Source organism: Ascaphus truei, chromosome 1 (genome assembly GCF_040206685.1).
Source record: "Ascaphus truei isolate aAscTru1 chromosome 1, aAscTru1.hap1, whole genome shotgun sequence".
Taxonomy (NCBI): Eukaryota; Metazoa; Chordata; class Amphibia; order Anura; family Ascaphidae; genus Ascaphus; species Ascaphus truei.
This window is the reverse complement of record NC_134483.1, coordinates 184488730-184515750: the sequence shown is the minus strand read 5'-3', so window position 1 is coordinate 184515750 and position 27021 is coordinate 184488730.

The following is a 27021-nucleotide window of genomic DNA, read 5'->3' as shown; positions in this document are numbered from 1 at the left end:
CCTCCATACATCCTTGTTCTAAACCCACAGCACTTTTAAAGCTCTCCTGCAGTAGGTTAGAACTAATGGTAAATTATTTGTTCGGATAGATTTTATAGTGCTCATAAAAACTCAATTACAGTTTTGACATAACTTGTAGTTTTTTTTCCTGTAATATGATGCTACCATCATCACTGCTCGCAGCGGGTGTGTTAAATTCCAGCAGCAATAACAAATCATTGAACGCTATAAATAAATAAACCTAAGACAGAGCGTTGTTAAGAGTTAATAGTCTCCCATACACTGAATAGTGGCGGAGGCTCCACTCTATTAAAGTGACACCAGGGGCATAGGCCAAATTTCACCAAGTTAGTTGTTTTGTGGAAAGTATTCACCCTTCACACATTTATTTCCTTCTTTATGTTGTCTCTTTTCATCAGGGAAGGCACTCTGTGCTCTTTGGGTCTGGGGAACAAATAGGGTACAGTCTCAGAGAAAAGAAAGCAAACCTGGGTCATAAATATGTTAAATTGGTGCGTGGGTTTAAGTGGCTTTGTAAACTGAACAGAAGAGAACCTTGGACTAATTGATGAATATGAATTGGTGTTAGAAAAGATGCCCCGTTGAAAATCAAGTTATTGGGGGTTTTTTTTCAATGCAAGGGACCCACACACAAACATGTTTATATTTCTGCTTGATTCATGGAGAAATGTAGTGAGACCTGAAATGAGATCTGACTACATAAATAGTTCACAGCTGCATATAAAAATGAGTATATTCATATAAAAATGTTTGTTGAGCATTATGGCATTTTGTTTATTGGTGCAAAGTAAAATATATTTGTAGTTCACAATGTGTTTGCTTACAGAGATGTTTATGCCATGTTTGATTTGCTGGATTTTTTGTGTGGAATAAAATGGGGAAAATAATGAAGCTCAGAGACTATTGGGAAAATTAATTAATATACTCCAAAACAGATGATCGCAGAGTATATTGAATGGCCCCCTTGGAAGGAATAGGAAAAGTGGTGCAATTCTGAGGCAAAAAATTGCTCAAGATATATAAGAGGAAAAAATGATGGGATCTATGTATCATCGTAGAGAAAAGTGACCTTAGATGCACTGCTCTGTTGTAACAGCTATGTAAGAACAGTTTCTAACCTTCAGTAGGAACTCTCTCCTCCTACCTTTCTCTCCTACCACTCCTTACCACCTGCACTTCATCCCAATATGCCAACCCTAATGCTGTTTCTGTTTGCTGTTTCCCAACTCCTTTGTAAATGTTTCTATTCTTTTCAACTTCCACACTGTCCTATCTACATCAAATAATTTCTCTCTCCCTCTACCTTTGCTTGTGCCCACACACTGTGCCACTATTGTCAAAACTCTATCCAAACTACTTCTGCCCACCTCAATAAAAAGCTCTCCCAACTAGCTTTTCACCTCCTTTCTCTCCTTCTACTCCTCCTTCTTGCTGATGGGCAGGGCCGCCAACAGGGTGGGTCTGCTGGGATTGGCGGCCCAGGCCCGGTGAGTAAGGGGGCCGGGACCCCTGTGCAGCCGTGCCCTAAAAAAAAGGGCAGTGTGGCTGTGGGCACCAGGTGGAAGGTCTCTCTGACGTTGGTGCTGGAAGTCAGCTGGGCTAAGCTTCCGGCGCGCGTCAGCATCAGATACCTCATGGGACAGACTGAGGAAGAAGCCTGTAGCAAGAGAGAGCTGGGTCCAGCAGCAACTGCTGTGACCTGAGCCCCCCCGCCCAAACCCCCCCCCCCCCCACCATCCTGCAGCCACCTGCCTACCGCCCCCCATAGCAACACCGCCCTCCCCATAGCAACGGCACCATCTTTGCAGCCACCAGCCCCCCCTATGCAGGCACTGGCACCCTCGCAGCAACCCCCCCCCCGTAGTAGCTACCAGCCCCCCGTAGCAATGCCCCACCCCCCAAAGCAACGGTCCCCCCTTTGCAGCCACCGGCCCACCGGTCCACCGGACCTCCTTAAGCCACCGGCCCACTGCCCATCCGGCAGCCACCGCCCCCCCCCTCAGCAATGCCCCCCCCCATAGCAACAGCCCCCCTTCGCAGCCACTGGTCCACCGGCCTTCCCTAAGCCACTGGCCCACCGTCCATCCCATGGCCACTGCCCCCTGCAGCAACGGCCCACCCGTAGCAATGGCCCCCATTAGCAACCACCTGCCCCCCCCACAGACACCGGCCCTCCCACAGCCACCGGCCCCCCCACAGCCACCGGCCCCTCCGGAGCCACCGGCCTTCCCGCAGCCACTGGCCCCTCCCCCATCCTGCAGCCACTGGCCGCCCGCAGCCACCGGGCCTGACCTGAGACCATCCCCAAAGTAAGTCTGATTTTTATTTGTATTGGGGGTGTATTTTTATATGTATTGGGGGGGGTATATTTATATATGTATTGGGGGGTGTATTTATATATGTATTGGGGGTGTATTTTTGTGTATTGGGGTGGGGTGTATTTTTATATGTATTGGGGGGGGTGGGGGTGTAATAATCAGATTGCATTGCAATTTTTTCCCGTATTACAATTAGAAGAAAACAGTTAAGTAAAAGTTGCGCGCTAAAAAAATGTTTCCGTAGTAGGTGCGATATGGGTTTGGGAGGGGGGCCCTGCTCCTTCAATTTGTTCTGGGCCCCATGATTTCTGTTGGTGGCCCTGCTGCTGGGTATATCTCTTCTAATCCTGGCCCCTAGCCACATACACACCTGCTCTCACCCATGCCTCCCTGTCTCTTCCTCCCTCGCTGCTATGGATGTTAACCCATCTAATTAATACCTATTACTTGTCTCCATTCCTTCTCCCTGTAACCTCTGGAATGTCCTCTCTCTGACTAATGTAAATAAAGGAGTATGCTGCACACCACAATGAAAAAAATATATATACATACAGTCTACCAGTGCTGCTGGTTCAAGGAGTACCTGGCATGCCTAGTCACTTGAGAAAGACCTATTTAGGTCGAAACGTTGTGTGGCACAAATAAATTAGCATTATAATCAAAACCGTAGAGAGTTGGATCCTTCTTTTCCTCTCTCTGACTAACACAGCTGTAGTTGTACACGACTTCTTCTGCTCTCACTTGCATCACCACTTTTCTCTAATAGAAACGTGGCTCTCACAACATGACTCTGCTGTGGAGGCTGTTGTCTTTTACTTTTATTTATTTATAAAAAATTTTTTAGCAGGAAGTAATACTTTAAGGGGCCTATTCTAGTAGCTTCATAAAATGTCTCGCTGGGCCTGTTACAACCCCAGTTTTGTCAGTGTAGTTATCAGGGTATTCAGAAAGACTCTGAAGACATGCGATAGCAAAATGACCAAAACTTGCTAGGAGCAGCGATGTGATATTTGCCTGTCTCAAAAGTTCCCACCCATGCGATCTGGCCCAGCTGCATAGAGAGATGCACAGATAGAGACGCCTCTCCCTGCGCATATCTCTCTAGCGATCGCAGGGTTTTAATAACAATTTAATACTACTGTACGTGAGCAGGGGGTCTCCGAAGCAGAACCGCGTTGATTTCAGGTCCGGGGAACCCCTACTTCCCGAGATACAGGTCCCGGTATGGGGTACAGGTATCTCCTATGCATTTAAATGTCCCGGTCACGTGAAGACTTCTAAATGTAAGACAAATATTGAATGTATGTAATTGTCTTTTTTCAGGTTTTTTTATTGTATTTATTTCTTTGTATGTTTTTGATTGCCCATTGACTACTAATGTATTAATCTTTATCCCTACAGATAAATACAGTGAAATGCAATGCACTTTTTGGCAAATGTTTGTTTTGAACTGATTGTTATTTTTTTCTATTTCTGTTTATTGTTTTCACTAAATTGTTTGGTATTTGGATGGCTTGTTTCTGTTACATTTTAGGATTGGTTAGCGGTTTTATTTCAGAAATTGTTTTGTTGGTTAGATGTTTATTTCATTGTATTCTAGTATTTTATGTAACATAATTTTTATTGTTTTAGCGTTTTTGGTGTTAGAATAATTTTATTGATGCGTAGTTGAGGCTTTATAGTTATTTTATTCTTGTGGTATTTAGGTGCTTGTTTATTTATTTAATTGTTGTCTATTGTTGTGCTTGATGATTTTTTTTAAAGATTGGCCGTTGACTGCTATAGTGGCCTATCATGCCCATATTATAAGGGTATGATGTACCACTGTGCCAATCAATGGGTAGAGGGTTTGGGTACTTGTGCCAGGGTGGGTGGTTAGGCCTCCAGGGTGGGTAGTGGAGGAGGGTGGGTTAACTCCTTAATTACTATAGCGGTTATCACCCGCTAAGGTGATTAAGGGGTAAGGGGCCATTAGATTATATTTTTATTGTACTCGCTGCCAACGGAGGACATAGATCCTTCATCATGGCAGGGATAAGTAGAAGTTTTATTTACTTTATTTATGTTGTCTGGCTAATGTTTGTTTTTGAATGTGCATATGAGCTGTTAGCCATATCTGGATAATAGTAATTTTGCCCATTACTGTACTGTATGTGTTGGGGGGGATGTGGGGGTAGAGGAGGTGGGTAGTAGGGTTGCTGTGTTTTTGAATGTTTATTGTGGGTAGCGAGGATGGATAAAGTTTGCATTTGGCCCTCTCTGGGTGTTTATACCAACCGGGTGGGTAGCGGGAGGGGTTAACCCCTTAATTACCTTAGCGGTATTAACCGCTAAGGTAATTAAGGAGTTACCTCACCGGCAACCACCCCACAAGGCCTAAAAACCCAACAAGGGCCAAATGCCACCTTCTCGCACCCCCGCTACCAACAATAAATATGGTACTGGTAGTTAACCCCTTCATTCCCTTAGCGGTTAGCCGCTAAGTTAATGAAGTTGCCTGTTAATGCATTTTTATTGCATCAGATTCATGTCGGGGGTCTCCTGTGCTGGTATTCATGTGTATAAGCTTCAGAGACACCCGGCATCAATCCGATGCAGGAAAAATTATTTTTTTTCCCTCTAAGTTCTTCTCTCGCAGCCCTTCTCACCAGCTTCACATCAACTTTTTCTGGCGAAAGAAATTTTGGATAAAATCGGCATTCTAAAACCTCGATAACCTAATCGAGGCTACTAGAATTACATGATTGTCAAAAACTGCCGATAAGGGGCTTATCGTGGCACACATGGCAGCATGTTTGGGCTAGAGCCATAAATATCGATAAAATGCTTTCGCCGCCCACTTATCGAGGCTTTCTGAATAGCTGTAGCTATTTTGACCGATAACTGCTAAACAAAAAGTTTCACAAGTGGGTTATGAAGGCTACTAGAATAGGCCCGTTAGAGTTACCTCTCATTTTCAAGTATGTCCTGGGCACAGTTATAACAATACATGTTACATTAAAAGACAGAGGTTATACAGTCAATTCACAGACAATTCATGGACAGATTGAGTTGGAACATTGGGTACAGGGGATAAAGGCCTGGTGAGTTTCAGATTGAAATAGAGAAGCTTTTACACCACCAAACATCAGTGAACGGCAGCAGACGGTTCACACCCTTTAGCTGTCCTTCGGCTGTGCCAAAGGCTGTCCACCTTTGGGGCGACACATATGTACACTGAAGGGGTTCAGATTGAATGCAGCTGCGAATACAAAGTTCTTTTTCCTCTTGGCTCATTAGCATTACAGTGGGTGGGGTTTTATGGCGCTCTCTTTTTCTCACACCATGCTACAATTTACGAGGTGGATGGTAGGTCTCCTCGCCTCCTCCTACTGCCAATATCAGCTCTGCTCCATGCCTCCATCTGTCACTTTCTCTTCTGTTGATGTCAATGCTATCCAGCTTTTCTACCCTCTCTCTCTACACATGGATGTCATCTAAAGGTTCCGAGTACCTTTACAGCCTCTACATCCATTTTTCTTTTTGCCTTTGAATCCAGGTTTTTCTTCTTTCTCTCCTCTGACTTTCCTGTCTTTTTACTGGGAGACTTCAACTGTCATATTGATAATCCCTCAGTATCCTGGCATCTCTCCTCCTCTTTTGGCCTCCAAAGTGGATGCTATCTACAAAGCGATTCCTGCTGTCCCTTCCCCCGTCTCTCTGATTCTACTTAAACCTCTCTCTTCCACTCTTGACTCCTTTTACCTGATTACAGAGTTGGACATTTCTACGCTGGTCTATTCTTTTCCCTCTACCACATACTGTCTTGATTCTATCCCCTCAGACCTTATCAGATCTCTTACTCCTGTTTTAGACCCCACTCTCACCCACATCTTCAATTCTTCCCTCACCTCTGGCACTTTCCCATCATCCTTTAGGCCTCGGCCAGGGTGGCGCTGAGCTGGCCACGATGAAACACATTGCGGCAATGTGTGTGGCCAGCGTCAGCAAGCGCCTGCACCGCTCGGCGCTTAGAACAAGCAAATTTGAATTTGCCGCTTGTAAGCGTGTCATGTGAGCGGTTTGCCCAATGACCGAATTGCCCGCCCATTCCCTGCCTGGCCACAGCCATGTGGTCACCACTGTTCTCAAGAACATTATAGACCCTATGTGCCTTACTAACTACAGCCCTGTATTCCTCTTGTCATTTGCATCAAAATTGCTAGAACATCTCGTATTCACCTGTATGATCAACTTCCTTCATTCCCATGCCCTCCTGGACCCTTTGCAATCTCACTTTCATACAGCTCACTCAACAGAGAGTGTGCGTACTAAAGTAGAATATATCTGCAAAAATTATCCTGAAGGTGGTGGGGTGGGGGGGGGGGTGGGACACAAAGATCCTATTAGTTGCACTCATCCATAGTGTATGTCAAGGAACTCCACAGACAAAATAGTCACAGGATATGAATAACCGGATAGAGTAGTAGTGTTGTACTATTCTCATAGACTTATAAGTCACTACAGCAAAACTCGACTGCTAAAACTCTGACTCAGGCCCTCATTCTCTCCCGTCTTGATTACTGTAACCTCCTGCTGTCCGGCCTTCCTGCCTCTCACCTGTCTCCCCTACAATCTATCCTAAATGCTGCTGCCAGAATCACTGTACTCTTTCCTAGATCTGTCTCAGCATCTCCCCTCCTGAAATCCCTCTCCTGGCTTCCAATCAAATCCCGCATCTCACACTCCATTCTTCTCCTCACTTTTAAAGCTTTACACTCTTCTGCCCCTCCTTACATCTCAGCCCTAATTTCTCGCTATGCACCACCCCGACTCTTGCGTTCTGCTCAAGGATGTCTTCTTTCTACCCCCTTTTTATCTAAAGCCCTCTCCCGCCTTAAACCTTTTTCACCGACTGCCCCACACCTCTGGAATGCCCTTCCCCTCAGTACCCGACTAGCAACCTCTCTATCCACCTTTAAGACCCACCTTAAGACACACTTGCTTAAAGTAGCATACGAATAGCACTGGATAATCATGGACACATGACACATAAAGCTTGGCCCCCTGCAGACGCACTTACCAGAACTCCCTCCTCCTGTCTCTGTACGTTCTCCCTACCTACCAATTAGATTGTAAGCTCCTCGGGGCAGGGACTCCTCTTCCTTAATGTTATGTTTGTCTAAAGCACTTATTCCCATGATCTGTTATTTATATTATCTGTTATTTATTCGATTACCACATGTATTACTACTGTGAAGCGCTATGTACATTAATGGCGCTATATAAATAAAGACATACAATTCAATACAATAATATAAAATAATAATATGTTATTACCAATATCTAACAGTGCGTAAATATTTACAGTGAAGTCTAGAATCCCCAGTGTTGTGGTAGGGATAAGCGTAGGGTATATAGTGACCCGAATTGGGTATTTCTATGCTTCAATAAGTAATGTATATATTTTTCCCCTCTTTTCTCTCAGGTACAGCAGTGTAATAAGGTACATGCAACCATATTGCGTTTGAATGTATATGGCAGACTTCCGCAGCAGTAGGAACAGCAACAAGAATAAAACTCGACGACAAGATTTATTCTATGTTTGTCGTAGCTTGGTGGTGGGGCGGCTGTTTATGGTATAGACTGGGCAAATAAGTTTCAGGTTGCGGCGTAGAGACTGAAGGAGTGGCTCAGTGAGTAAAAACACTGACTCTGCAAACAATGCCATTGAGTTAGAAGCAGGGGAACCTGGTTCATTTCCCAGTGCCAGCTCCTTGTGAGCTTAGACAAGTCACTATATCTCAATGTGCATCAGGCAACAAAAACACATTGGAAGTTCACCTGAGCAGTGACGGTGTCTGTAAAAATCCTATGCAATGCTGATTGCTGTGCACTATACTGTATTGAAATAAAGTTGTTATTATTTAAATTATTATATAGCCATTGAGTAATTGGTGTTCGTCCCAGGCTGCTAGTGTTCAGAAGCGTCCTCCTTGGTGGGTTGCTATGTCGATTGACCGGCAGCGTCAAGGGGTCATGAGCCTCAGCAATGTTGGGGTATTCTCGACAAGGTACGGGCCAAGTCGGAGTTGTAGCATCAATAAAAGTTGTGGCCTTATTCCTCCAGCAAGTTCTCAGTTGTCTTTCTTTGGCAGTAGAGGCTTATCGGGCCTACCCCAGTCACGCTAATCATATCATGTATATTGAGCTGTGGCTGCTATCTTGAAGGAAGCTGTCTCAGTAAGACCTGTATGCTATGAAAAAGCATTCCAGAATCCCAATCAATGATTGTGTTCACCTATTTACCAAACTGTGTGTGTACCTCTCTTTTAATATGTTTAGCAGAATACAGTGTTTCCTCTCCAACCATAACTCCATTTGGATATTTGACAATGCTACTACTGTATTATATAAAAACCAGGTTTGCCCCCAAGCACTGAACCGTGTCACCCCAAATAAGAAACCCTATCAACCTCACTAGTTTTCATGATAACCACCGTGGTGTGATTATATTCAAAATGGTTAAGCAGTATTTCTAATAAAGAGATTCACATGTCAATACCACGACTCATAAAAAAATGATGAGGTGAACCTCTATTTAAATAGCAAAAATTAGATCAGGAAACATTCATCAAAAACCTTTTTATGTGGCAGGCTATATGTTAGCATTGCTGTCCAAATGGATATTAGACCCTTCGGAGTGACATATTTCTCACATCTAAAGTATTTTAAAACAAATATGGAAACCACATGTGTGGTTTTACTGTTAAAAGCAAATGATATATCAGTTAAAATCACTTTGGTTAGGAGGAAAAACATCTAATGCGGTATTAGTAATGTTATATGTTTAACCTACTATGTTACCACAGCTCAAACAGTCCTAATTCTTATTTTATATCAGTATATTAATTATGCTAGCTTAAAATGTAATCTCATTTATTTAGCTTTTTTATTGAATCCAGTCTTTTAAATTTATGAGCGCCAGGGAAGCGTGCAAAATCATATTTTGATGTAAATATTGATTAAATGTTGGTTCTCATTGTTTTGTTGTATTATTATTATCATTATCAACATTTATTTATAAAGCGCCAACATATTCCGAAGCACAGTACAATGGCTGAACTGAATTATATAAATAATATAAACAGAATGAGGACAGAAGTGCAATCTAGAGAGAGATCCCCTCTAAAAAAAAAAAAACTAAAACCTTTTCTAAACAAATAAATAAATTACTAGTGAGGTATAGTATACCTCTTTGTTAGCATTTATATTTTGAAAGCTGGGGTGAAAACGCAACATTAATGATGTTGTCATTTTGTGTACTCTTGATAGTAAGCTCTAAAAGACTCAGTAGCTAAGAGTCTCTAGTTAAGTCAGAAAGAGAGAGTAGATTTCGATTCTCTGTTTATTTGCTTAGCACTTATTAAGCACCACTTTTCTATTCCCAAAGCTTTAAAAAGAAAGCAAACCATAAAAGAAGACTTGACCTTTTTCATTGGTACACCATAAATCAAGTGTTAAAGACAGGGTGAAAGCTTGGAAAGAGGTTAAAGGTGAGGAGAGGTCACAGAGAGGTGACAATGTGGCAAACATCAAAGGGAGGGGCTATGCACATTAACCCTTCTGCTACCTGGGAAGAAATGATAACTTGGAAGGACACAAACGAGTGAAATGTGAAGGTACTATAGGGGACCATAAAGGTAATGTGAGGGGATAATAAAGTAAGATTTATATGGAAAACAAGTGACCCTCTATGTGTGAAAAAATAGTGAGATCAAAAAAAGGTGAGACTTACTGAATATCAGACTTGACAGGTCTGCATACATTGTGAAGCAGCAGAGGGTTGAATATTACTATCTGGGTATATATAGTCTGTACTGTCCTTTTTCTTTTCTTTTTTTAAGCCCTCTTTACACTTAGACACCCACTTCTATTGTGTGATCCTAATCGTATGCTCCATTACTCCTGTATTGTTTTGTTCTCAATATATTTTGACGTTTCTCCTAAATTCTGATGAACAAAAACCTGGTATAACTCCGACAGGATCATCCCAACATTGGAATTTCTGCTGCAATGTTTCATCTGGTACATTTGCGCTCCTGATTATCCTGTGATGAAATCAGAAGGTATTGTATAGTTTGTGTTATCTGTTGTGCTTTCTAAAATTACACATTAGTTCCTATATTTACAAAAATATTAGGCAGTTAAGAAACAAAGCTTTAAGAACGGTAGGGTAGTACATGGCAGTCTATAAGGCCCGTCCCAAGGGTATGTGCCGCCCTTAGGCAAGCCCTAATGAGGACACCACCCCCCGAAAAAAAATGTTTAACTATTTCCTTCCCCCGGTAGGAAGCAGGGGGTCTCAGGAAATAAACTGCATTAATTTCGGCTCCGAATACCTCCTGGTTCCTGGGATTACCATAGGGGGTAATTGGCAAACATAGCACAGTTAGCCGCAGCAATTTGGTCCTAACCCCTAATCCTAACATTAACCTATAACTATATATATATAGTTGTGTGTAGCCCGTTCCCGCTCACCTCCGTAGCCCATGGGAGGAGGTTACAAGGCGTCCGGGGGCCGTCCGAGCAGAGGTGGACTTAGATTGGGTATTAGGGGTCCATCAGTATCTTCATAGGGGATTTCCCCTGTCTGATATATATTCTATCACAGGAGGATGTCAGGGTTTGTTTTAATATTTTTTGTATTTTATGTTTGATTATTTGTGCTATTAAATAAATCATAATTTTCTTTGATATTTATTCTGATTATACTTGAGTGCTGAGTTGGGACGCTTTTCTTCTCATTGTTATATTACTTTTAGTCCCTAGCACAGTTAGTGGTTATTATATTACTAATTTAAGTACTCATTATTTGCTTAGTCTGTTGCAGGCAGTTTGTCTTGTTGTAAAATATATATATTTATGTGTAGCCCCACTCCCGCTCACCTCCGTAGCTCATGGGTGGGAGGTTACAGGGCGTCCGGGGGCCGTCCGAGCAGAGGTGGACTCAGATTGGGACTCTCTCCCTGGGAGGGGGCAATCCGGTTGCTGGAGCTCCGCGGTGCACCCGGCAAGCGGGGGCCGCCATCTTCTGTGCCTCGCGCATGCACTATAGCTGTCTCACGCATCCGCAATGGAATAGAGTGTGGCAGCCATTACCAGAGTCTCTCCAGCGGGAGTTAACCCTACGCGGTGCATTGGAGCACGCGGAGCAGAGGACTTCTGAAAGAACACACATCGGGGGATCAGACCGATCCTTATGTTCATTCGGCGGTACCTGGGTACAGGAGTGCCCAGGTAGGTAATGTTCACCAACGGACCTAAGGGGTAGTGCTACTCCTTACACTTTTAGGTGGGGACTGACATTGGGGGAAGGCACTTTGAATACTGGTGCCACTGCACCCTAAGTACTGTGGGGATACTCCCCTGTGTTATTATTGTGTGTACTGTGTTGTATAGTTATTAGTAGAGTTGCATGTTCAGTAACTACTCCTTATCATACCCTGTGTGTGTATTTACTGCTGTATTGTCCTGGGAGGGGCTATCCTACTGTGTTAGGATCTTTCTCAGGTGCAGGCGCTGTGTGTGGCAACAAAATAAATTACCCAGGCTCCCAGTGGTAGAGGATCAGCCTCCTGTATGCCACTCAGGTAACGGTAGTACACGTTGTTCCCTTAGACATGGGGAAAGGAACATTTGGAGGTGCTGCTGAGATTCAGACCTGGGGTGCCTGAGAGAGTTGTACTAAAAGATGGAGAATCATGTTTGAACCCTCCAAGCAACAGGTCCATGACTGGGACCTCTAGTTTGAGGAATCCCCAGACCACGTGGTCGCAGTGGGGGATGTCCCAGCAGACACACCCTCGCGGAACGTCTGCACCCACCTAAGACAGCTCCCCGGGCTAGCTAGGGCTAGCTAATGCTGGTATGTAGGCAGGAAGTGGGACCCTACATACCGCTGGAACAGTGTCCTAGTTGCGGCACGCCGCAAAATACACGAGGAAGATACCCCCTCGACTCTGCATCTTCCGGAAGCCCTGCCCACCAGCTGTCCATTCATCTTTCCAGATTTGCCCATACCAATAGCAACTTCCAGTCCGGGGCCACTAGCCGAGGTACCGTATACAGCTGAAACTCCATGGCATTCCTATACCCCAGGGAAATATGCTGCCCAGGTCATGGGGCATTCATTACTCTATTCCAACCCAGTCCTACCCAGGGTGATGTTCAGTCCATGAACTACGCTAGAGGTGCCCCTCTGAACTGATGTGAGAGACGTCCTGAAGGAGATGGAGATGGCGGGCATCGTAACGGAGTCCCGTAGCCCCTACACCTCTCCGATCATGGTAGTATATACAGTAAGAAGAATGGGTCAGTCCTCCTGTACGTAGACTACCGAACCATCATACAGTGCAAGATCAGTACATTCTGCCAAGGATAGAAGAAATCCTCAGCGCCCTTTCAAGAAGCCAGTGGTTTAGTGATCTGCACCTGAGGTCTGGGTACTACCAGGTATCTATGAGCTCCGAAGACAGGAGAAGACGGTATTTGTCTGTCCCCCCGGGTCCTATCAGTTCATCCAGATGCCACAAGGCATTTGCAGTGTACCCGCAAACTTTCAACGGCTAGTGGAGAAGACCATAGGTGATATGAATCCACGGGAATGCCTAGTCTATCTGGACAACATCATCGTGTTCGCCAAGACCTAGGAAGAGCACGAAGAACGCCTCCTGAAGGTGTTGAATAGACTGGGCAAGGAAGGCCTGAAACTGTCGCTGGACAAATGTCGGTTCTGCCGCACGTCAGTCACCCAAAAATCAAAAATTAAAAGCACTAGCCAACCAATCAATTACCTAAATAAAACCACTAGCCAATCAATTAAAGAAATAAAACCACTAGGCATTCAATTAAATAAATCACACTACTAGCCAAAATACATTTAATACATACAACACACAACAATTAATTAATACAACCACTAGGCAACACATCAATTAAAACCAGTAAAAAATAAATGCATCATTTAATAAAAACGCTAATCAATCTGATTTTTTTTTTAAAACAAGCCATCACAATTCAAAACAATTTATTCTAAACAATTAACAAAATTAGAGAATATAACAGTCAATAGAATATGCCTCCCCTTTTCTAAGCTCATATTGCGTGCTGGCTTCTACCGCCCCCCTAAAGCCTCTCTACAATCCCTGACTGATATCACCCAGTTTCTTGGCTCCATTTCCTCTCTGAAAGAAAAGAGTGAGCTGCTAGTTCTTGGGGATTTTAACTTCAATTAGCTTGACCCTAAAAACCACAAAATCCAGATACAAATCAAATCCCTTAACCTATCGCAACTCATTTCCCAACCCACACGGACAAACCTGAAATCGCACAACCATTCCTTGCTTAACTGGATTCTCTCCTCAATCCCAGCAGATTCCAATACTCTGGCATCCTTCCTGACATTTTCAGTGACCATGCAATAGTGTACTGTGTAAGGAAAATTAAACTGCCCCAATCAAGCCCTAAAGTTCTCCTCACTAGAACATTTAGAAACTTTAACCCACAAAAGTTTCTGGCTGACCTTACCAACTGCCCTTGGCACAGGATTGATTTAATTCCCGACCCTGATTCTGAGCTTGACTATTTCCAATCCGAGTTCTTAAAACTCTGTGATACCCATGCTCCACTACGCAGAATAAGGGTACGGGGTGCCGACCTTCCATGGGTTACACCTAACTTTATAGCACTCTACCCGTTCAGGGATGCCTTGTGGAAAAGCCACAAAGTCACTGGCACTACCAAGGATCTCAATCACTACAGATGCCACATGTGCACAAGGCAAACATGTGCGGAACATGTGCACAAGGCAAACAAGGCATTAAAAAACACAATATTACTCTGACAATCTCCTCCAGAATACATCAAACCCAGCTAACTTCTGGAAGGTTATCAACAACATATTCCAGCCTTCTAACCATCAACAGCAAAGTAATATCACTAAGGGGGATATTACTCTGACAAACCCCACCGACATTGCAAATGCATTCAATGATTACTTTGTGGGGTGTGCTACTAACTTATTTTAGCGAAACGCAACCCAAACCACAAACCTGAATCTCATCCTGGGAGTACCCATATAGCCCCACCCCCTCCCAACACTGCCCACAATTTTCAATTTGGCCCAGTATCTGAAGAGAAGATTACACAAGCGCTCCTCAAATTAAAACTAAGCAGCCAATGTGGACCTGACTTACTACAATCTAGGTTCCTAAGACTTGGTGCCCCAGCAATTGCCAAACCAATTGCTTCCATAGTCAACTCTATCCTGTCTGCAGGCCATATCCCTAAGACCTGGAAAACTGCTAGAGTTGTCCCAATCTTCAAAAGTGGGGACAAAAACACTGTCTCAAACTACAGGCGAATCTCCCTTCTCCCAATCCTATCCAAAGTCATGGAAAAATGTGTCCACTCCCAACTAAGCGATTACTATATCAAGACAAATTTCCCTAGCCAATTCCAATCTGGCTTTTGCCCAAAACACTCTACCGTAACTTCCCTGCTAAAAGTTTGCAATGAAATCCAGTGTGGAATGGAACATGGTCAACTCACTGGTGCAATATTCCTAGATTTTGCAAAGGCTTTTGAAACTGTTGATCATGCTATCCTGATTAACAAACTCCAGCGCTCTGGAATAGGGAAGCATGCTTTAAACTGGTTTCAGTCCTACCTATCAGGTAGATCCCAACATGTGTCCATCTCAGGCTCTAACTCCAATCCCTTGGATATCACTTGTGGCGTCCCGCAAGGCTCTGTTCTGGGGCCCCTACTCTTCTCAGTGTTCATCAATGATCTTCCCACAGCTTGTAAGGAAGCTTCAATACACATATATGCAGATGACACAATCTTATATGCACACAGCCATAGCCTCTCCGACCTTGAACACGTACTTCAGTCTGACTTTTTGAGACTCGAAAACTGGATTTCCCAAAACAAACTGTTTTTAAACACTGACAAGACTGTAACAATGGTATTTGGGACCAAGACTACATTTTTAAAGCTTCCAGTGACTGAGCTCCAGATCAGAACCAACGCTAACACCACCCTAACTCCTGTTACTAGTTTTAAATACCTGGGCATATGGTTTGACTCCCACTTAACATTCGAATGCACCTGACATCCAAAACCTATGCCAAACTAGGTGTACTTTACAGGAACAAATCCTCCCTAAGCATGCTGGTCAGAAAGCATATTGCACAGCAGATGCTAATGCCAATTATCGACTATGGAGACTATTCCTGTGGAATCAGGAAGTTCCCATACCGTGACATCATGAAACTCAAATCAACGCCATCCTCCTTGAACATCCAGGACAGGTCATTATAGGCAAGATAACGGTGACCAAGATGGCTCCTGCAGCTTCAGTGTGGGTGAAAGTGAGTAAAGGACTGCCAAGGAAAAAATATGGACAGCATGGCTTCAGTGTGGCCGGTGACGGTGCTGAAGTTTCATAGTGCCCCACCCACCACACGTTCAGGAGCAACCTCCGGGCGATCCAAGGCAGGCTTGAGAGGAAATTTTCTGTGAAAAACCTGGACTATCGAAGGGGCGTGGATGTCCTTGGAATCATCCCAAGATTTTTCCTCAGGGCCATACCCAATGCACAAGCTACTGGAGTTTTCCACGAGAGCTCTGGGAGTCCAAAATCCCTTGTATCTTGAATTCCTCTTGACCTTCCACTAATCACAGAGCTGGGAGGGACGAGAGGAGAAAAGAAGGAATTTTTAATGTATGGTTTGAGGAGAGAAACCTGAAAAACAGATGGTATTCTTAGACTGGCACGAATTTCCATTTTGAAGGCTACAGGTTTCATTTGCTTCAGAGAGGACCAATATATTTAGGACCGGGCTTGGCTGAGGGTAGCTTGATGTGAATATTCCTTGTGAAGAGCCAGACGCGATCACCTACTTTGAGGGCAGGGTACACCGTAGAAGTGGAAGATTTTCCTGATGAAAATTTCTGAGAGTACCGAGGTGGAGGGTAATTTTTTCAGGGGAATGAAAATGAGCCTGCTTAGTAAAATGATAAACTAATACTAGAATATTAATCATTCTAGAGCCGTTTGCCGCGTGGTCCCTGAAGGAGAGGCGTCTCCACCGGCAGTGTAGACGGGAGCCTCGGTAGCAAGCAGAGGTGAGTGGGGAGCGCGCCGAGGGTGGCGTGACTCCCTGGACCTCACACCTTCTTTCATCATCTGTAATTATTTCTATTTTTTCTTTAATCTTCTATCTTCATCTGTCAATCCATAGCCCCATGGTAAATCCCCAACACAATGTTGTCTCGTCAGCTTCTTGAGGTAAAATGAGACGTATTCTTGCTGGCATCAGAGGACATGGACCTGCAGTATGCTGATGAGGACGCCCTTCATGATGGCAGGGGTAAGTAGAAAGGTTTATTTACTTTATTTATGTTGGCTGGCTAATATTTGATTTTATAATGTACAAATGAGCTATTATCCATAACTAGATAATAGTTATTTTGCCCATTACTGTACTGTATGTATTTATTTGAATGTATGCATATATGTTTATTTTTTTAGGCACAGGATTCGTATCGCAGGCCAGCGGGGATCTCTGGACACCCGTGGGAACCACCCGAGGACCCCGGACACCCATGGGGACTGCCGTGGGGACCACCCGAGGGCCCACAGACACCCGTGGGGACAACCCGATGGCCCCCAGACACCCGCAGGGACCACCCTGGGAGCCCTGTGGGGCCCCTGGAAAACCATGGGACAACCTATAGGCACACAGACACTCGCAGGAACCACCCAGGGACCCCCGTTGGCCTCTGACATCAATCCTGTGCAGAAAAAATTCTAAATTTTTTTTTATGTGGGGGCACAGGGGGAGGGTGGGTTGTGAATTGGTGGTTAGTACATATTGTAATGGTTATTGGGGGAAGAGGGGGTGAGTGAAGGGCCAAGTACTCTGCCCTCAAGAATCCTGCTATTGTGCCTTAACCCCTTCATTGCCTTAGCGGCTATCCGCTAAGGCAGGGGTCTCCAAACTCAGTCCTCAAGGGCCGGCTTTTATGGATATCAGTCTTTGACTGAGCAACTGATTGAGCCACCTGTGCTGAAACAGGGATATCCATAAAAGCCGGTCTGTGTGTGGCCCTTGAGGACTGAGTTTGGAGATCCCTGCACTAAGGTAATGAAGCTACTTTAATGTATTTTTTTTTAGTGTGCGCGAGCAATGGGTCTCCTGTGCTGAACCTCTTTGGTTTCTGCCTCAGGCACCCCCTGCTTCCCGAGTTACAGGCCTCATTATGGGGCATCGGGTGCCGGTATCACCGCCATTTTTAAATCTTCTGTGTCACGTGAATGTGGGATTTAAATAATGAAGGAGATACCGGCACCCCATATCTGGGCCTGTAACTTGGGAAGCAGGGGGTCTCCGAGGCTGAAATCAATGTAGTTAATCTCAGGAGACCCCCTGCTCCTGCACACGATTAATAAAAATTACATTAAAGTAGCTTCATTACCATAGCAGATAGCTGCTACGGTAATAAATTAGTTCAAATTTTTATTTGGGTTTTAAAACTAGTGTATTATAGCAGGGGGTCTCCAGAGCAGAACCTTGTTGATTTGAGGTCCGTGGACCGCTGCTTCCCGAGATACAGGTCCCATTATGGGGTGTCGGTTCTCCTATGCATTTTATCCCCATGGTCACGTGACTGTGAGAATAAAATGCATAGGAGATACCGGCACCCCATAACGGGGCCTGTATGATGGGAAGCAGTGGGTCCCCGGACCTCAAATCAACGCGGTTCTGCTCCGGAGACCCCCTGCTCATCTACACGTAATAGAATTTATATTAAAAAACATTAATTTAACATTAACATAGGCGGCTCTCTCTGAGCAGCTCTCTCTGCAGCAGAAAGAAGTTACAGAGTTAGCCCTTTTTAGAGAGACAATCATCACGTCGCCGGCTACTCGCTGTCACGGTAGCTTATGACAAGATATAATGAACACCAAATATCTGGGTTGAACTGAATGAGGCTTAGATATAATAAAATATATTTATTCCTTAAAAAAGATGAACACAGCAAAATAGTACAATTAACAGACAAGAAGGTAACACTTACTTAGGGTTGGGGGATGGAGAAGTATCAGCTAGCAATTCTCCAGCAATCCGGTGACATTCCAGGTGGAATCAGAAGCACAACTAAAAACTGTAGGATTGACACAGTTTATATACCTGTGTAACCCTATTCTTAACATTGAATACAGACTATTGGTGAACAATTATCTGTATCCAATCCCTAACGTGGAGACACAGATTAAACCATGCCCCCCAGCTAGTTAGCCCATGTGTACTGGGACTCTGAGGATCTTATTTCTGTAGCCCCATAATTAAATCAGGGGCGACGACCAGTCTACCAAATTAAGTATCTGGTAGGATCTGCATTGTTTGTAGGTGTAGACATAACACTTACAAACCACTCCAGTTTGATGATTCTCCGCCCTCAGGTAACAATTAGAGTGTCAGTCTGTTGATTAGTACTTGGTCTGTTGATTTGTACTTAGGCTCAATCATCCGGCTGCCCTTCCTGACCTATTTAGCATAGCAGATGGAGTCTGCATTTTTCAGAGCAGATCCAAAATACCATACATATACTCTTTAATATCTACACATATTAATAAGTTCCATTCTGGTGGACTCAGTGGGTCGAAATTTGCCAGTTTTTAATGCCTACAGTGACTCCACATATTGGCCAAATATCAACTCTCTGTGACCTCCAGAACTGGAGATACAGAAATGCACTTTAAAACATTAAAATACAGGATTATAATGAAACATGGGAACAGGGGAACATACAGTTTCCTGACATGACAAGGTGTAAGCCACATTCCTGGACCGCAGTCCAGTTAACCCCTTGCCTCCATGGTGAGGTCAGGGGGTGGCCATATGGGGTGCAACCCCTTTAACACCTGGCCAACCCCCCTATCCCTCTACACTCGCCTGTTTTGCAAATGTTGCTATCACAGGTATTCTGGGCTTTCTACATACCATGATAGCAACACTGTGAAAACTGGCAGTTTAAACAGCCTGGCAATTTTTTTTTGCTGCTTAGTGCATAGGCGCCATAATGTTTAATTTTTTGATTTTTGCATGATGCAGACACGTTACCAGTTATATTATGTGTTATGGGAACTATGTTATTGATATATATTTGCATCATGTCATATACTTCTCTGAGAAGTTATTCAAACTTTAGATTCTGACCTCTTGATTTATAGTTGTGCGGTCACCATTGTTCCCTAATCTCTGTTCATATACAGGTATAATCCCATGAACGGCCAGTCTTGATTACACAGAGAAATCTTTATTATCTGTGTTTTCTATATGATGCCCTGTTACTCCCCCTCCCCCCTCCTCTCTGGAAACATGGTGCTGCTACTACTGATGTCTTGGTGCGTGCATACCTGTGAGAGTACAGGAGAGCTGAGAGTCTGCAATGGGGTGGGGCCAGGACAAGCTTACGGTGATCCTTATGTTCTTTCCATGGTGATATAGCGCCTCCAGACACGGCAGGGTACAGCAAGGCTGATAGACCGCATTTCATCCAGAGGTATATAAATTAGGTCTTTATTTGTAGCAACCACTGCAGATGTTAAACAGCATTGCATATAGTAGAGTAGGGGTCTCAGATCCCTGGATGGTGCTGGTCATCAATTAATGGTTGAGGCGTTGTGCCATGCACAGATCTTGCTCTCCCAGCCCCAGGAGGGTGGGAGCTGGACTCACACCTCCTCTCCCTAGGAGGGGTGGAGGGTACTCACACCTCCTCTCCCAAGGAGGGATGGCGTGGAACTGACTTCTGTAATTGGAACATCCTCCCTAATGCAAAAGGGGAGGGCACAGGGTCTGCACCAGGATTGGCTGCAACATAGATCCCATGACACCACCTCTATTGCCACTTAGGGATGCTGTATGAGAGGGGGTAAACCCCACAGGATAGCCTGTCACTGCCTGTAGCTACTGGGACTTAAGTGACAGGAGGGGCAGAAAGACAGCTGGACCAGCCATGGCTATATATACTTTCAGCATTCTTATTTCTGGCACTTCATTTCGTTCAGTATTTCTGATAACTGCTGGATGTTCTTGAATGGTCCTATGTTTTTTAGCTATTTTTCTGTGTTTTCAAAACATAGTTTTTCTATTCTTTGTAACCAGAGTGCTCCTGTAGGGAATATTTTTCTCTTGTTTTTGTTATATATATATATATATATATATATATATATATATATATATATATATATATATATATATATATATATATATATATATATATATATATATATATATATATATATATATATATATATATATATATATATATATATATATATATATATATATATTTTGAATATATATATATATATATATATTTTGAATATATATATATATATATATATATATATATATATATATATATATATATATATATATGTATATGTGTGTGTGTATATATATATATATGTATTTATGTAGGTATGTATGTATGTATATATGTATATATGTATATATGTGAAAAAAAGAAAGAAAAAGAAACAGGCGCACACCTAGTGCATTACCATAATAAAAATTGTATTAGAGGAACATAAAATCTATAAAATGCCCACTCACAAAAGTACAGCAATCAATAGCATGTATGAGATAGGCTCTCATGTGCCAACAGCTCGATCATCAGTGTCCGGTTCAGGTTAGTGGCGTCGTCACATGACCTTCCCTCGTGCAGCTGAAACCGGAAAAGGAACTCCTCGCATTCAGTGTTCAACGAGAGAGGTCCCTCCAGGGAACAGTGCCTTGAAAGTTCTTTGAATTGTTGTTAAACGGCCGTGAAACACACACAAGAGCCAAAATCTGACTGCAAGCAGCAACAGTGTTCGTGGGCAAAATGGCGGCCGCAATCTAACCACGCCCTACGCGTTTCGTCATCGATGATGACTTCTTCAGGGGCACGAAACGCGTAGGGCGTAGGACGTAGGACGACGCCACTAACCTGAACCAGGATATTATAGAGGCGCTACTTCAATTTCTTTTGCTTGTTTTGTTATATGTATATATGTATATGTGAAGAAACGCGTAGGGTGTATGTTGCGTTGCTGAAGTGGGTACTTACCTGGGTACTTACCTTTACACCTTGGACTAACTATACGGAAGAGGCAACTATTTTCAGCTCAAGATGGTACACACTTCTGCCCGGAACTTGTTTTACACCAGACTTGTTTCCGGAGGACTGTTTGAACCACAGTGTCGCTCCCTGAGTTCCTGCTGGACGGAGACCCAGTGGAGCCCTGCAGATCCATGCGGTGAAGACACGGAGTGAGCTGAGTAGCTGTTTCTTCGTCCGGTGCATGAGTATATCTCATAAAACGCTTGTTTTTAATTGTTGTATATATATATATATACATATACACATACATATATATATATATATACATATATATATATATATATATATATATATATATATATATATATAGTCATGGTATGGAGATTTGCCCTCACGTTTTGGTATACGAGGCAGATGCTTGTCCCATAAGCAATATATAGACGTGTGGTAACCAGGGGGTCCTGATGCCAAAAGAAGACAGCACACTGCAGAGTTGATATCAAAAAAAGTGTATTCCGTGACACAAGGCCGGCAACGTTTCGGTCCTCACAACGGGACCTTCCTCAGGGCTGTGCGGAATATATATATATACACATATATATACACACATATATATACACATACATATATATATATATATACATACATATACACATATATACACACATATATACACACATATATATATATATTAAAAAAACCAATATATATATATATATATAATATATATATATATATATTAAAAAAAAATATATATATATATATATATATATATATACAGTGTTCAACAAACCTATACATTTGCTCGCCCCGGGCGAGTGGATTTTACCCCCGGGTGAGTAAATATTGGCCCAAGCAGCACATGTTTGGTACTAGGTGGCGAGTAGATTGTTTTGTGTGGCGAGTAGATTTTTTGGTGATTTGTCAACCACTGTATATATATATATATATATATATATATATATATATATATATATATATATAACAAAAACAAGAGAAAAATATTCCCTACAGGAGCACTCTGGTTACAAAGAATAGAAAAACTATGTTTTGAAAACACAGAAAAATAGCTAAAAAAACATAGGGCCATTCAAGAACATCCAGCAGTTATCAGAAATACTGAACGAAATGAAGTGCCAGAAATGAGAATATATATATGTGTATATATGTGTATATATATGTGTGTGTATATATATATATATATATATATATATATGCAGTGTTCGACAAACCTATACATTTGCATGCCCCAGGCGAGTGGATTTAACATCGTGGCGAGCTCCTATTGGCCCAAGCAGCACACGTGTGGTACTAGGTGGCGAGTAGATTTTTTTGTTAGGCGAGTAGATTTTTTGGTGATTTGTCGACCACTGTATATATATATATATATATATATATATATATATATATATATATATATATATATATATATAAAAATATGTATGACACTAATTTGCCGTCCGGTACATGAGATAATACCCGACCGGCTAAAGCAGCGCTGGATCGGCGTCCTCCTTCTCCGCTCGTGGCCACGGGCGTTCGGACGCTTCCCAATGACGTCACTGCTCCTCTCCGGTGTACTCTCACGCAGTAGATGAAACATCTCTTAGGCTCTGCCCTTAGAGCCCTGCTCAGAGCCTAAGAGATTTTCCAGCGCTGCTTCAGCCGGTCGGGTATTATCTCATGTAGCAGACGGCAAATTAGTGTCATTTTTAAAGGCAGGATACATTGTAAGTGTGTCCTACCAGAGTTTTAATTGTGTGTGAGTAAAATTATTTTTGTAGCAATATTGCAACATTTGGTCTTTCTCTCATTCATATCGGTTGGGTGATCTGTGGTGTGTTTGTAAACGGAGGATTTCGGGACAGAGGACTGGAAGTACATCACGAGGGGTCTGGTGTAAGAAAACCTTTGAAGCAAGCATCTTTGTGGTTCTGCGCAATGGCGGTGTGTTCTCTTAATTTTCTTTAGGAATATCAAGGCCGCACTGGTATTCGTTGTGGGACTGTGATCCATTGTGAAAGACTGATACACAAATCATTGGACTTTATCAATTGGTATTTTATTCCATTTCCTACTAGCGCCGGGGATTGCATTTTATTTTTCATATTTGAAACATGTCTGTGAATGGTTTCTCTGGCATTGCATCTGATTCCCATGCTGTGCTTTTAAAGCTATGTTAACAGCAAGCATTAGCTTATATGGGTTCCATGTAACAATGGTTTTTCAGACAAAAGGTGACACATTGTGTGCTCATTTGCATGTCATTTCCCAGAATCCCTTGCTACAGTGGAATCACCGTATGCTGGGGATAATGGTGAAAGGCAGGGTTGCAGACCTGCCTAAGACATGTGAATGTGTTCACAAGGGATTTTTTTATTTGCTATATATATATATATTTATATATATATATATATATATATATATATATATATACATAGAAAATAGAAGAAAAAAGCGCCCAATCCTAGTGCATTACTGTGCAAAAAATGGTTTAATTCCCAATAAAAGGCTCATAAAATGAACTCACAAACATAAAAGATAAAAAAGCATTGTATGAGTAATACTCATGCTCCAAAGGATCCGTAAGTGCTGCTGCTCTGCTACTCTGCTCTGTGACACCACCGCATCCAGTAAAGCCCTCGTGTATCTCTGCCAGCAGGAACTCACGTCATCAGGCTCCTCACAGTATTCTTTCCCCGGGAACACACCTCCAGATAGTTTAGGTTCCCACCGGGGACAATGTTTGCGGCGGAACGAACAGATGACGTCACGCCGTGCACGGAGATGGCAAGCAGGAGAATGTCAGGCAGAACTTATAAATCAACGCTGCAGGAATCCACAGCACACCTGGCCCTACGCGTTTCAACAGCTAAACTGTTTTCATCAGGGGATGGACTATGTGTGTGCTAGACACATATATATACACCCACACATCCAATTAGCTATGCAAAGATAGATTAAAAAATCAGGTGTAAACAATTAGCATAATGAGAATGAATCTGATACCCTCACATAAGAAAAACATATGCAGCTATAGATTTAAACCATAACAATCTTAATATTACACAGAATAAACTTGTAAATAATGTATAATACATAAAATTACTACGCTTGCAATTGTCAAAATATTTCTGAGGTAAACAGACCATAAAATATCTATATATAATAAATATCTGAAATCAACTGAGTGAACAGTGAAAAAAACCATTGTAAGGTTATCAATAATTAGCTTGAGGAGAATGGACTTGATAATAATACTAGATCTATAGCCTATATAAAAATAAAAAGAAAATTATAGAAAAATATATAAAATAAAAGGAAAAATGAATATAAATATAACCTAAAATAAATAAAATCAACAATTAATCCAAATACAATAAAAAGTTAAAAAGAAGAAAATAATATAGGTATACCAATATGAATCATAGAAATGTTAATACAATATAGAATAAACACAACATGTATTAGATATATCTATTAGTTCATGAAAAATAATATATTCAATCAAATATGAAAAGAACACAGAAAGAGGGGGAAACCTTAAATGTGCATGTGTGTACTCCATGTGAGTGTAAGAATACACTCAGAGAACCATCGAGGAAAAAAACAATATATGTGTATATAAAGAGACTGATTGTCTCATAAAATACCCCAAAGAAAGATAGATGAGCAGATAACACATGTATCCAAGATCAACAAGAATCTCTGACCTGACCAGACCGTGCAATACAGTCACTGACACCTCACTTCTCATAATGTGAATTTGAAATAGTGATATAAATAACCTAAATCTGAATGTATAGTAATTATAATAAAATACGTGATGTACTGCGGCCGAGTTTATTCGAGCATTTGCCCGTTCTCGGCCGCAGCAGTAACCTGGCGCACGCCAGAGGGTGCCGGGCGCGCGCCGAAGACACGGAGGAGCGCCCTCCGATCGGGGCTTTCTCCCTCCCGCTGCCGGGTCCGCCGGGTCCCCCGGAACCCCCTGCCGCCGTCCCCCACATCGCGGGACACCAGGGCTCCCTCGGGGAGCCCTGGACGCGCGTGCAGGGGGCGCAGGCACCCGATGACGCGTGACCGCGCGTCGATGACGCGCGGCACGCCGAGGGAGTGCGGCTAGCATGCCGGGGCATCCCCAGGCTTGCGGAGCTAGCCGCACTCAAATAAAATGTGCCGCCTCTGTATACTAATTTGTAATAATTTGTCATTACCACCCTGTGTAGGTATCAGAAAAGTGACCTATACTTTATACTATGTGAGCAGTATATGTGAAGTGACATGAATAAAGACTACATAATATTTTGTGTCTAGTGTTAATAAATAAAAAATCATATCCCCATATGGAATGACACGAAGGGAACATGTCTAGCATGTTCAACCCAGACCTCCGTGCCCATCCCACATGGGGAACAAAGACTACTAGGCAAAGGGAAGAAGAAAGAGGGAAAAACAAATAATCCCAGGATTCAAACAACAGTGCTGATGTCAATACAATCATTCAGTCCTTCTGGACTGAGTGTATTTAATACATAGATCCAGTATGTCTCTCTTAAATTAAGAAATTTATGCCTGTCTCCACTTAGAAGTGTTGAACTAATGGCTTCAATACCCATAACTTTCAAAGAAGAAGGATCTTTATTGTGTTTGAGATTGTAATATCTAGAAAGACTGTGTGATTGTAATCCATGAATTATATTTCGACGATGCTCTAAAAATCGTGTTGCCAGGGACCGTTTGGTCCTGCCAATATATTGAATCCCACAGGGACACATAATGGCATAGATGATGAAAGTAGACAAGCAGCTGATGTGACCCTTAACTTGATATATGGATCCATTTGAATGAGACCTGATGGTATTGGACTTGTACAGATGTTTGCACGTCAGGACACTTTCACTAATATTCTTACATCATTTAATGATAATCAAATGGATTTACGGTTTACTTTTGAAATAGAAAAGTCTAAAATCAATTTTCTAGATTTAGAACTGATGGTTAACAATGAAAATCAGATTGTTACGAAAACATTCTTCAAGAAGGTATCCACCAATGCATATTTGCATCATACCAGCAACCACTATCACAAGTGGTTGGAGATGGTCCCCACGGGCCAGTTTCTTAGAATCAGGAGAAATTGTTCTCTTGACTCTGATTATCTGGCCCAGGGGGACATTCTGGTAAACAAATTTACAGCTAAAGGATATAACAGACACACAGTCCAAGTGACATTTAAACAAGTGGGTAGACTTGATAGACATATGCTGTTGGAAAAATCAAAAACTAACATACTTTCTAGGAAAAAGAAAACAACTGTACAAAATCAGGATCAGATTGGTTCACCCCTCTTTATTACTCAATTCAATTGTGCCTCTCAAAAAATAAGAAACATCCTTAACAAACACTGGGAGATCTTACTTAGTGATCCCATTATAGAAAGAAATTACCCTCTAAAATACCAATCGTCTTTCAGAAAGCAAGAAATATAAAATCTATGGTAGCACCTAGTAGACTA